This window comes from Triturus cristatus, chromosome 2_1, assembly GCF_964204655.1.
Source record: "Triturus cristatus chromosome 2_1, aTriCri1.1, whole genome shotgun sequence".
Classification (NCBI taxonomy): domain Eukaryota; kingdom Metazoa; phylum Chordata; class Amphibia; order Caudata; family Salamandridae; genus Triturus; species Triturus cristatus.
This window is the reverse complement of record NC_140581.1, coordinates 890714703-890729110: the sequence shown is the minus strand read 5'-3', so window position 1 is coordinate 890729110 and position 14408 is coordinate 890714703. Positions and strand designations below refer to the sequence as shown.

The following is a 14408-nucleotide window of genomic DNA, read 5'->3' as shown; positions in this document are numbered from 1 at the left end:
TCATTGTTTAGATGTGCCGAGCAAAGTCTGGATACAGACAGTGTTGCAACTGTGCCCTTGATCCCGGGACCCACTGATGTAGGGTGTGACCTCTAATCAAACCAAGTACATAGTCTCCTGCTCAGACAGCATACTGGGTATGACCTTTGGCCATTCTTAACGTGCTCTTGGGGTAGAAGATACCCTTCAACAGTGGCTTGGACCAGGCACTTCCCATGAGTCTGCTAGGCACAGCCTTCTCTATGCCTAATGGCTTCTGGGTTTTGGACATGACTTTCAGCCATGCCCTTTGCTAAGGTACCTTGCTACAGCAGCTAGAAGGGCTCGACATGGGCAGAGGAAAGTGAAACAAGCCTCTATTTCTACTTCCAGCTACACATGTGAAAGAGAGCAATTATTTATGGAGTCAGATTCATTGATAAATTAAATGGTCATGTGATAGGAGACGCCATCACTGATGCCATCATTGATATTTGCTTGATGTTGTCTATTCCCCTAGATAATCAAGGGTGTTTCAAGTAAATGCACTAGCATTACATATCCTCATAACCATTGTTTGAACGCTGTAGTACAAGCTATTACATGAATTTGTCCCTACAGTATTTAGGAACAGCTGTATTGTTAGAAAGTCTCAATAATGTGGGTCATTCTTTTTCCTTGGCCACGGTAGGTATGCTCCCCAGATCTTTTTTGTTGCTCTGGCGAGCAGGTTTCATTTTGCGGTGAAATTAGGGCTCCTGCAGACCTTTGAATTTGTTCCCATTTAAATCGAGACATTACAGGGGTTCTGTTTTCTGATTTTACTGTGCATTGGATGCCATTGGAACTTTTGATCTCATGAGTTTTATCAGTGTATTCGAAGGAGGGACATTTGTTTGTCCTTTCCAATAGCTTTGCCAGTGCGGTGTGTTTTGGGTCTTAACTATAATGTCTGTTCAATTAACGATTGTCTGGAAATGCATATGCGTATATCTATTAAATGACAAGATTTAGTTAAAGGAGTGTTATGCTTAACTTTGCTCATGCTAGTTAACGTGTGTTTCTAAATAACAACATGCGTTTTCTCAAAAAGGTAGTCAAAGTGATGTTTGCAACTAAAGCTGTTGAAACCATCAGCTATGGGAAGCTGTGCAGGCCATAATTCATGCCCCCGCCATGAACTGTTAATGTTCTCACACATGATATCACAGTTGACATCTTAAGTATATTTGAGCATAGGATGAGCCCTATAAGTCGAGAAAATCTGGGATATGCATAGTTAGCAAACCATTATAGTAATTTCTTCTGGGGATAGATTTCATCTCAATGACCTGGAGCCCCTGTTTTCGTAGATATACAGTTTTACTGCAATTTCTTACCACCTCTTTATTCAGTAACCTTTGTATCACATTTCACGAGGGTTTATCCATCATGCAGATAGCAACAAGATTTGTATTTGATGATATTAAAAAGTTGTTCACATTCTTTAAAAAAGTGATATATTCACAAAAGGCACCAACATGAATCACCGGAAAAGCTTTTGCAACTGTTCTTTAGGCACCGCACAATTACATTGTTTGATGTATCTTCATTGCCAATATATTGCTTATTTGTACAGAGAAAGTCAAAACTTATCTACTCTCCTATTTATTCACAAGCATAATCCACCACGTCTTTCTTAGTATTTTGTTGCCTCTAAGAACCGCCAGCATATTTAGACCTCTCTTTTTCAAGTAACAGTCAATGCATTTTGGACTCTTTTTTTACAGTGATGTCATTCATGATGTCACTGTTGAGATCACATATAACATCACCAATTTCACTTTTGTTGACATCACAGTTGACAACACATTATTGATTTTGATCCATTGTGCTTGTGGAATGTCCTATACCTCCCATTGTTTTTTGTGAGAAGTAATTGGTAAACACATAATGTTGCCTTCATTCATGAGCTAAAGTCTTTGGACTTCCCCTCACACTTTGCCCTCCATAGTGGATTGTCTGGCCATGGTACGATCGTGGACAACTCCCTGTACTGGTTCCAGCTCCCCAAACACCCAGTAGGTGCATAGTCTGCAACTCTCTTTATGACTCTTCAAAGCCACCCTGGGTATAGTATTTCCTAGCATCCAGAGAGTTGTACAATCAGTGTGTCCTTTTTCTGCCAAGCCTTACGTTTTTACAATCTCAGTTCACCTGACGAGGCTGGTGCAATGCAGTGGGTACAGGCCCTGTAAATAATGTGAAGGCAACATCTCACGTATCAGTGGGGCGCAAAGATGATTGCACTCAGCGTACTGCTTTCAAAATGATTTATTCCAGGCATTGCGTTTCAACCTAAACAGGTCTTTCGTCACGGCCACATTTACAGATAGTGCCCCATCCACCATAGAAATAACTTCACAAGTGAAAAACATAAAGAAAATACTATGAACTTGTCACAGAGCTTGGGATACATTTAAAAGAGACCGAATAGTGGTAATTCACATCTAGCCATAGAACTATACAAAAAATAAATAGAGGTTGATAATATTCACATTTTCAACATGTCAATTAGTGTTTGTGGGAAGAACACAATGATATTGAAAAACAATGTTTGTGACATAGCAATATTGGTGGAACAACTATATTGGTGAAAAATCACACAGAAAATAATGGCCAAGAGGCCCATTTCCTGCAGGAATACGACATTGCTTGGTAAATGCAAACCCGGTGGCCAAACCATCAAAATATCTCATCATCACATTGCATTTTCCACCATGGTCGCTCTTAGATAATCCTATAATATGTCATAGCTAGGGAATCACCACATAGTCCATATTAACTGTATTGTAACAGACCCACTACCTCACACCAAAAGTCAATGAAATAAAACAAATTATAAAGTATATAAAGGAATTGCGTACACTCAGTTGAAATGATGGCACAATACCGGTGTACTTGCCTCAGTGTTTATTCTTCCATCAACATGGCAGATATGTCTATATGTCTATGCATGTTAGTGTTTCTTCAGCATATATATATATATATATATATATATTTTATATATCTCAACACCTCGCTGTCACTCCGACTCAGGAAAAATGAGCGTGGACCCTAGTAGGTGCAAATATGATTTATTTGTCAAAGTCCGCAATAACGCGTTTTGGCCGAACAAGCGGCCTTGATCACATGACAATGCTTGGACATTAACACCGCTTTTTAAAGTGCCAGTGCATCTAATTAACATTGGACATAGAAGACATGTTTCCATACTGATAGACTTCAAAAGCATGAATGCATTAAAGGGGAAATGACATTATTGACACTGTGCATAGACATACTTTGGCTATAAAATACATTGGTATTGCCTGTTATTTAATAATGTCAAACACAGTTCATTACAACAATCACTGCATGAATGCTTATTTTTATATATATTTATATATATATTCACCAAAAAAAACAAAGGTTACAGGGACGTTATAGTTAGGCTGACATTTCACTTGTACAAAAACTGAGACATTCAGCCACTATAGTTAGCAGAGCTAACTATGACTTGCCTCCCCGCAATGCAATTTTGATGATGCCACATATTAAATCACTCATGACATGTTCAGTGACATCACTGATGACATCACTGATGACATCTCAAATGACATCACTAATGACATCATCCACAGATTCTCCGATGCACCACCCACCCCACATTTAACCCTTCATACACCCATTGTAACTTCCACACTACCATTCTCAAAACCATTGATATGCCCATACTAGTACTTATATACCCACTCACTGATTAATTAGTCTACACACATATGCGCTCAGTCACCCATACAGCCACTCGTACACCAACTAACTCACTAATACAGCCTCTGATATATCCACTCACACAGCCATACAGCCATTCACACACTGTCAGTCACTCATAGAGCTACTAACACCTACTCACTCACCTATAGAGTCAATCAGACAGCCATTTACTCAGCTATAAAGTTATACATACACCCACTCACTTACTCACACAGATGCTAACATATAATCACTGACCCATACAGACCCTCACATATGCACTCACTAACCCATACAGCCACAATCACAATCTGTCACTCACACATACAGTCATTGATATACACATATTCACTTACTCACCCATATACCACTGACACATCCATTCACTTACCCACAAAGCCATAGACACACTCAGTCACTTATGCAACCCTTCTCTTACACTCACTCATATACCCACTGACTCACACACTCCCTCATCCATGCAGGCAGTCACACACCCTCTCACCCACCTACACAGACACTCATACACCCATACAGGTTCGCAGACAACCGATCAATCACCCATACATCTACACATGTACCCACTCACCAACCCATACAGCCACTTCAACACCAACTGACAGACTGATACAGACATTCAGACAACCTAGTCAGTGACCCATACATTCACTGAGAGACCTAATCACTCACTTATACAGTCAGTCACGCACCTACTGAAGCATCGATGCAGGTACTCGGACACCCACTGATTCATCAACACACCTTGGTATATATATTTAAAACTCATAAATATTTTAAAAACACTCAGTCACTTGATGATGTCATCAGTGATGTCATTTGAGATGTCATCAGTGATGTCACTGAACATGTCATGTGTGATGTAATATTTGATGTCATCAGCAGTGCATTGCGGGGGCACGAGTTATAGTTTGCTCAGCTAACTATAACGGCTGAATTTTTCAGGTGTTGTACAAGTGAAATGCCGGCCTAACTAAAACAGTTTTTTCTGTGAATTTCTAAGATTTTTAAAATGCTAATTCCTAACTATAATGTCCCTGAAACCTGTTGTTTTTTCAGTGAATTTCTAAGGTTTTTTAAATGCTAATTTTCAATTATAACGTCCCTCATACCTGTGTGTTTTTCAGTGAATTTCTAAGGCTTTTTAAATACTAATTTCTAACTATAACGTCCCTGATACCTTTGTTTTTTTCAGTGAATTTCTATGGCTTTTTAAATGCTAATTTCTAACTATAACGTCCCTGAAACCTGTGTTTTTTTCAATGAATTTCTATGGTTTTTTAACTGGCAGACGTGTTTGCAGAGTGGTAGAGAAAGGGGGCTGGGCCTCCAACCAGTGCTCAGGAATTCCGCCATGTATGACTTACAGTAGTTACCAGGAGGGCTTCTTGGCCTCCAAGGATCCTCATGAGTAAAGTGGACTCCCGCCCATAACCAGTAGTGCGCCAGGAGGCGTTTTTGAAGAGTGGTGGACAAAGGGATGTGAGGCCTCCGAAGACCTCTTAGCAATCCTACTCTGTGGAACTTACTGGAGGTAACAGGAGGGGTAGTTGGCCTCCAAGGAAGGCCTTGGGAGCCACCTACCCCATCTATTACCTCCAGTAAGTCCCACACAGCAGGGTCTCTCAGTTCTGATAGCAGACCATGCACCCTTTGTCCACCACTCTGCAAACACACCTCCTGGTGTGCTCTTGGTTGGGGGGTGATGTGCCCTTTGCTCCTTTGGGTCCTTAGGGGCCAACTAGCATTAGGATTGCTTAGATGTGCTCGCAGGCCACACCTCCTTTCTCCACCACTCTGCAAACGTGCTTCCTGGCGTGCTCTTTGTTGGGGTATGAAGTCTTGTTGCCTATTGAGGGTCCCTGGGGGCCAACTAGCCCTCTTGTTACCTCCAGTTAGCCCCACACAGCTGGATTGCTAAGAGGTGGCCAGAGACCATGCCCCCTTTCTCCACCACTCTGCAAATGCGCCTTCTGGCGCACTGCTGGTTGGGGGATGCAGTCTACTGTACTCCTGAGGCAAGTGGACCTCATCACCCCACCAGCAGTGCGCCGAGAGGCACGTTTGCAGAGTGGTGAAAAAAGGGGTGTGGCCTCCAACCACCTCAACAATCCAGCTGTGTGGGGCTTACTGGAGGTAACATGTGGGCTACTTGGCCCCTAAGGACCCTCAGCAACGAAGGGCACTTCACCCTCCAGCCAAGAACAGAGTAGTGAAGAAAGTGTGTGGGTCCGCGTCGAGTTGCCAGGTGCAATTTTATTTTTTTTTATTTTAGGAAGGGGGCTGTGTGGCCCCTCTTTCTTTTACCCTTTTGGGTCCCGTTCCCCGGGGTCTGACCCATTTTTTATCAGTAATAAAAAGGGAGGGGGTCACGTAGCCCCCCTCCCGAGGCGGATTTCTGGCCCGGGGACCCAATCCCCTGCGGCTGGCCTTTGCTCCTTTTTTTTTCAACAGGAGGGGGGCTGTGAGGCCCCCCTCACCAGGCTGATTTCCGCCCCGGTGACCCCATCCCCGGAACCGCGCCTTTTTTGTATTTATAAAAAAACTTGCTATTGGAGGGGGGCTGTGTGGCCCCCCCTTCCTTGGGCCAATTTTGGACCCGGGCCTGCCCTCTATTTTTAAAAAGATTTTTGGGGAGAGGGGCCATGCAGCACCCCTCCTGAGGCCGATATAGCCCCAGAGACTCCACCCCTGGGGCATGACCACATCCTTTATTTATAATTTTTTTTTAAATGGTTAGGGGAGCATGTGTGGCCCAGTTACCTGGGCTATTTTCGGCCCGGGACCCCATCCCCGGGACATAGCTACTTCCTTGGGCTCCACGGGGGAGCCCCAAGGCCCCCGCGGTCTCTGCCGGCTCCCTGCCTACTGCGGGAGTTGGCATTGCTTTTCGGAAGAGGGAGCTGCTAACAGGCAGCTCCCTCTGCCTAAAAGCAATTCTACTTCGCTTCATGGAAGTGAGAACATCTTATCTGCTCTCGCTTACATGAAGCGAAGCAGAGTTTACTCTGGCATGGGGTGGGCACCTTGGAACATTGCTAGAGCAGGGCCTGGGGGGTGGCAGGTTCCCAGGGTCATTTATGGATCAATGAGGGGGCCGAATTGTCCCCCTCCAACATGATTAAAGCCCCGGGGAGGTGGTGGTCTCCAGGGCTGTGATGGGGGCTCGAGCCCCCCAACTTTATTTTTCAATATAGCCCCACGGAGGTGGCAGTCCCTGGGGCTCTTTGGGGGGTTGGAGCCCCCTTCACGCATCTTTTTATTTTGTCCTGGGAAGTGGCGGTTGCTGGGGCTGTGTGAGGAGGCAAGAGCCTCCATGCCTTTATTTAAAAATTAAAGCCCTGGGCAGGTGGCAGTCCCCAGGGCTGCGGGAGGCCCGTGTGGACCCCCGTATTTAATAAACATAGCCCTGGGGAGGTGGCAGTCCTGGGCCTGCATAGGAGGGCAGGAGCCCCCATGCCTTTATTTAAAAATTAAAACACCGGGGAGGTGGCAGTCCCCGGGGCAGTGAGGGGCCCACGTAGCCCCTCATATTTAATAAACATAGCCCTGGGGGTGCGGGGGCCCACGCAGGCTCCCGCATGTTTTTTGATCATTACCCAGGGACCTGGCCCACCTGGGGCCTCAAGGAAATGAAGCTGGGGAGCCTGCGCTTTGTTAACTTACTGCTTAGAACTGTTGGCAGCCAATCAGATCAAAGGCTCGGGATCGGGAGGGTTCACAGATCCTTGGCGGCCACAGTTGTATATCTGAGAAATGCTTAAATTTCTCAGGACCTACTGAACAGATTTACACCATTTAACAAAAAGAGTCGTTTCTGAACCAAGAGCTACCTTTTTGCCAAATTTGGTGTAATTCCGTTGAGCAGTTCGGGCTGTAGCCGTGTTTAAAGTTTCCTATGGAAATGAACATGGAGAAAACGTGTTTTGGGACATCCCCTCTTTCTCAGCTCTTGCTTAATGAATCACCCCAAAATGTTCAACACAGCAGCTGAAGTGAGTGGGCCATTAGTTTTGAAAATTATGCAAAGATTTGTCAAACGGCGCCAAAGATATTGGCAAAAGAAAAAAACGCTTTTTGAATAGAAACAAGGTCCTAACTATAACTACCTACTGACTGCGGAAATTATTGAAGAAATATATATATATATATATTCACTTAAAAAACCATAGGTTTCACACATGTTATAGTTAGGTGGACATTTCACTTGTAAAAAACCAATGAAATTCCCCTGTTATAGTTAGTTGAGATAACTATAACTCGCGCGTCCGCAATCCTCTGCTCATGACGTCACATATTACATCACTCATGACATGGTCAGTGGCATCACTCATGACATCACTGATGACATCATCCTTGTGATAGAGTGGCGGTCGCGCGAGTTATAGTTATCTCAACTAACCATAACTTGGGAATTTCATTGTTTTTTTACGAGTGAAATGTCCACCTAACTATAACATGTGTGAAACCTATGGTTTTTTAAGTGAATTTGCAAGGTTTTTTAAATGCTAATTCCTAACTATAACGTGTGTGAAACCTATGGTTTTTTAAGTGAATTGGTACGTTTTTTTAAATGCTAAGTTATGTATGTATTATTATATATTTTTTTTAAGGTTTTTCACCGTGTGCGCGCACCCCGCGATTTACAAAAAAAAAAAAAAAATGTTTTTTTCACCCTTCGGGGTCCTTTAGGGACCCCCTGACAAAGGCTAGGGGGTCAGGAACTCTCTACCCTGCCCCCTTTTCACGTTCGCCACCTCTCGCACCCAAAACAAACAAAATGGCGGACGACACTTCCTGATTTCGACCGATTCGAACGTTGACTGACATGTAACCACCAATCAGAATTACGCTCGCGCACGTTAGGGTGCGCGCACGGTGCGCGCACGGTGCGCGACTATAGATATTTATGTACTTTTAACTGCAATTTTCTCAGGAAATACTGAACAGATTGACTCCATATATGCAAAAGGCACATGCCTCACCTGAGGACTACCTCTTTGCCAAATTTCAAGTAATTCTGTTCAGCCGTTCGGGCTGTACCTTCGACTAAAGGTCCTATGGGAAAATGCATGGGGTAAACGCGTTTTGGGACCCCCCTTTTTTCTCAGCCCCCGCTTGACGGGTAGGAGCTGAGCAGAGCTGAGCGGAGCGCCCCATTAGTTTTGAAAATTTCGTGAGGATTCGTCAACCGGCGCCAAAGTTATTCAAAATAGAATTTTCAGATTTCCTATGGAAACACGGTCCTAACTATAACTATCTACTGGCGACCGCCAGTAGATAATATATATATATATATATATATATATATATATATATATATATATATATATATATATATATATATATATATATATATATATATATATATATATATATATATATATATATATATATATACACACACACTAAAAAGAAGCAGAGAACTCTGGGTAGTTCCCAAAATTAGATGGAAAGCAGCTCCTGTGTAGAGCACCCTCAACATCAGCAACACTCTAAATTTGCTCACCTCAAATGCCTGCTTTTCTATCAAAATTTTTAAGCATAGGATTAGCACAGTGCTATCCATGCCAGGCTGTAAAATGACAAAAGCCATTTACCACTCCAGGCACAGTATTACAGCTTTGGATTGGTAAAATACCATCCAAGCCTACCTGGAATGAATAAAGGCAACCCCTAACACATGCTTTACACAGGAGCTGCCTACCACCTAAACTTGGGAACTACCCAGAATTCTCAGCTTCCTTTTTGCATAATTTATGCATCACTCTATGCCTGCAAGGGTGTTGTTTTGATATATATATAAGCGTTGGGGACCCGAGGAAGAACGGTGGACCATCGGATCAAGTTAGTTATACAGCACCCACCTCTAACAGGGCACGAGCAGCACTAATGTGGGTTAACTTGGGCTCAATTGAAGTCATTTCATTTTACCAACCTATAGACTTCTGGGAGTTGTAGTCTCGTACATCGGACTACAACGAAAATACTCTCATTTTTAATCGGGGCCAGCTGCACTCCTATCAATGGGAGGAGCCAAGGAGGTACAAATAAGGGTCGGATTCTAACTCCGACGTCAAAGGCATCTGAAGAAGACGACTATGTCGAAATGCATCATGCCGTAATTGTTACCATTAAAGCGGTCTTCCTCCTAATTCCTGCTGTGTCCTTTTGAAAAGTTACCGATTCTGTGATATATATATATATATATATTTTTTTTAACAAACTTTATTGATTTCCTCAAATTGTACAACTTCCGTCATCATTAGTATACTGCAAACCATCGCAATATCAACGGCTTCATCAAAGAGGCTCCAGAATAATAAGCCGTGAGACAGATATCTAAAAGTTACCAATGGACGAATCCAACACGTGGCATCTGGAAGTGTTCAGGTTGTTGCATCATCCATAATCCTATTATTAGGTCGTCATCAATCTTGCCTCACACTTCTCAATCAACAGTTCCACCGTTAGTCCTCCTCCGCAGAGGCGAGGAACCGCACAGAAAAGATATCGAAGAGCAACAATGTGTGAGTTCAACACCTTGGAGAGTCCATTATCTGCACGATTCTGTGATATATATCTATATATATATATATTGAACAATGATCATCAAATTATTGTCACAACATCAGACAAGGGCGGCAATATTGTTATTTGGCCACAGAAACAATATATTGCTGAAGCCCAGAAACAACTGAGTGATCCCCAGTGCTATGCAAAATCCAGCTCAAAACACTACAATATTGCCAAAGATCAACTGAGAAAAATCCTTTTCAAATGGAAAAGAGAAGGGATGATTTCAATGCAAGAATACCAATTTCTTCAAGTAGAAAATCCTGTCTTACCAAAACTATATTTAATACCAAAGGTGCACAAAGAAACATTTCCAGTTCCAGGACGTCCCATCATATCGGCCATACAAAGTGTTGTGGAACATGTCACTGAATATATTGATTATTTCTTACAGGACCTAGTAACAAGTTTGCCAACCTACATTAAAGATACAGGTGACTTTTTAAGAAAGATCAGAAATATTCCCCAGACTAAGGATTTGCTGTTGATCACTCTTGATATCGAATCATCGTACACCAGCATAGAACATCACACTGGGTTAACAGCATTAGAATATTTCTTAGGAACAAGATCAGCACACTGCTATAGTCATAACAAGATGATTGTGGAATTGGTTACCTGGTGCTTAAACAACAATTATTTTATGTTTGGCAATTAAATATATCTTCAAATGAGAGGAGTTGCGATGGGGGCCTGCTTCTCTCCCAGCTACGCGTGTTTACACGTGGGGTGGTGGGAGGAGCAGGTCCTCAGATGCACACATCTTGCGGCTTTCTCAGGCCATGTGCTAAAATGGATGAGATACATTGACGATGTTTTTATTGTATGGAAGGGTGACGAAAGCAGTGCTAAAAAATCAGTGAAATCAATATCAATCATGAAAATTTAAAGTTTACTTCGACCATCAGTAAACAAGAAGTAGATTTCCTAGATGTAAAGGTTTTCTTTCAGGAGGGACAAATAGCTACCAAACTCCATAGAAAAAGCACTGCTGGAAACACTGTATTACATGCCAGTAGTGCTCACCCCAAACATGTCATCAACAATATCCCCTACGGGGAATTACTCAGACTTAAACGCATATGCAGTACAGAGGTCGATTTAGCCAATTGTTCCTCACTAGCATTAGAAAGATTCAAACAAAGAGGATACAAAGATGCCATTTTAAATCAAGCACTTAAGAAAATGCAGGCTAGGTCGAGAGAATCTCTATTAACAAATGATGAAACTATCAATACAGACACAGTGATAGATAATCCAGATCCGGCTCCTAGGTTTATAACTACCTATAACCGCCAAGAAAGGAAGATCAGGTCAATGATAACACATAGCTGGCCGATTCTATTAACAGACGCAGTTCTAGCTCCTCGACTTCCCAACACTCCAACTATTACATATAGGAAGGGACCTTCCATGAAAACTCAAATCAGCAGAAGTTTTCCAGAACTAAGCAAAAAGCAAATGTGGCTGCAGTCCCGGCCGGGATTCGTCAAATGTTCCAGTTGCAGAGCTTGCAAATTTGGAACTAACACAACACAATATACAACCCCATTCAGTCCAGAAATGATTAACATCAAGGGGTCCTACAATTGCAAAACTGAGTACGCTATCTATGTCCTGACATGCACCTTTGGCCTACGATATGTTGGCAGCACTAAGCTACAGGTGCATGTCAGAATCCTCCAGCATCTCCGGGCAATCGTTAATAACGATAGCTCGTACCCAGTGGCCAGACATTTTAAGTCCGTGCACAATAACGATCTGCAGTGCCTCAAATATTTTGTAATTTCATCAATTCCCAAACCACAAAGAGGAGGAGATAGAGACAAAATGCTGAGAAGGATGGAATCCAAAATAATTCAGGAACTAGATAGCAAATTCCCCAACGGCCTCAATACTACGGAGGACTTATATCAGTTTCTATAATAGATGGCATCAGGATAGCAAGAATTTATAGATCTGCACAGATGATAATATGGCATCCTCCCTGACGCACTTTTTATCTTACTTCTTTGCACATTTTCTTTTTTACTGAAGAATAATTTTTATAAACACAAGACTTTATTGGGATATCAAATTAAGCCCAATCTTAGGAAATTTGATGACATAAAAACTATTACAGTTTTTATAGGGGTAAATATATTTTTTCACTATTGCACTTTAGGGATTAATTCAAAAACGGCAAAAAACAGGGTCTATAGTCTTTCGTTCTCACAAAAGAGATGAAACAATATGTTTGCAAATTAATTTTATTTATTGATTAGGGCATGGTCTATCAGTCAGCATTTAGGCTGTATACTTATTGTGTTTCCAACCATTATGATACTGTTAATAAGTGGCATAGCCAACATCAGCGCAATTTGCACAATTTAACCTCTTCAGTGCCCCGCCCTTTCCACGCCCTGTGCCGGGCATTGCATTAGCGGGCGGGGTTCATGACGAGATAGTCTCGTCATGGGCACAGCGCAACCGCGCTCCATGACGAGACTATCTCGTCATGGGCACTGAAGGGGTTAAAATACCTTTGTTTACATAATTTATTAGCGTCATGTTGCACATGTATATGTTTACTTATTGCGTATTTTGCACATTGTTGATAAAATATATTTATTTGCGAATTTTGCACCAGAAAAAGTGGAAAAAACGATTTTTGCACATAGCTATTGATACATGCTATATATACGTATATGAACAAGTTGCAGGTCTCTCATAAAAATAGTGGGAAAGGAATGCAAAGTTAACATCATTAAGATATTAATAGGATTGGTGGCTAAAAAAACTGATGCTCATCCATAAGAGAATATTGCATTTATGCTGATAAAAACCACACATGTTTTGTTTCTCAAAAATAACGCAAACAGAAATCGACATCACAGGTCAAATGATATTTGATAGGTAGAAGAAAGACTTACCCTTTGGAAATATACAAAAAAGTGGTTAATAGTGTGTTGTTTATGTTTAGTATCACGTGTGATGTTTACACAAAGTTTGTATATATAAACCAAAAAAAGAAAAATATGGCTGAAAACCAGCAATCTGTGAGCAAGGGCACCTGCCCGAAACGCGTCAGATTTTGCAGCTCGAGGAATAAAGTAATCGTGCCTAAAAGACTTTGGGACTCGTGTTGTCTTGTGTTCGCCAAGAGAAAGTATATATATAGCTAGACATTCTTTGTATGCATTGAGCAAACAAGGCTGAGAGACGGAGAATTTTGTTCCCTAATTGTTGGTATTCACCAGGGGCATTCAGGTCCAATACTGGTGTCCTTGATAAATGAATAAGATGTTTATGTTTAAACTGTGCACTCCAGACAGAGATAGGATGGGGCATTATGCTGCCAAACTATATAAGATGCTATTGGTTTTAATGAGCATAACATTTTAACAGTGGATTATTATTTTTTAGCATTTTTATGATATTTTATCAATGCTATGATTTTATCCATTTTCATGTATTTATATATTTATCTGTATATATTTACTATGTTTGGCGTAATTTTGCACTTTGATATTCTATCATGGTACTGTATTACGCTGCGTTATTTGCACAATCCTGGGAACACCCTGCATACGTGGGGTTGATCTGTTCTCTATGTCTATGAAAGGAGGTGGGAGTGTTTTTGAACACGTTTTTGCGCACAGGCACTTCAAAAACTGAAAAAAACTCTGTATCAGCGTATCATGTGATCAAGGCCTCCGCGAGGCTGAAACGCGTAATGGCAATGGTGTAGGGGCTCGGAAAATAAATCTTTGAATGAGCACACAAACCTGGGTCTATCTTCGTCCTTTCGGAATGCATGTCGACGGAGTAATGGAAACAAATATACCGCGCCTGCTTCAACGGTATCGATAGACCCCTCCTTCTGAAATTGGGCCGAACGGCAGGAAGCTACGTTTTGGACTTTTGCCTGAAACTTCACGTACTCCCGGGAAAGGAGCAGCCGTAGTAGCCCCCGGACAGTTGGATTGTTTTAGCCGGAAGGAGCAGTGAACGGAACTCGTGTCGGAGGACCCGGGCGAAGGGATTACTACCCCCGAGGTAAGAACCAGCTTAAAAGTCCG

At 42.1% G+C, this 14408-nt stretch overlaps 1 protein-coding gene across 3 annotated transcripts in view; it reads left to right on the top strand.

The window, feature by feature from the left end:
- TRPM6 (transient receptor potential cation channel subfamily M member 6) overlaps window positions 1-14408 on the top strand; it is a 671614-nt gene that overhangs the window by 487803 nt on the left and 169403 nt on the right. The gene's annotated exons all lie outside the window — the stretch shown is intronic.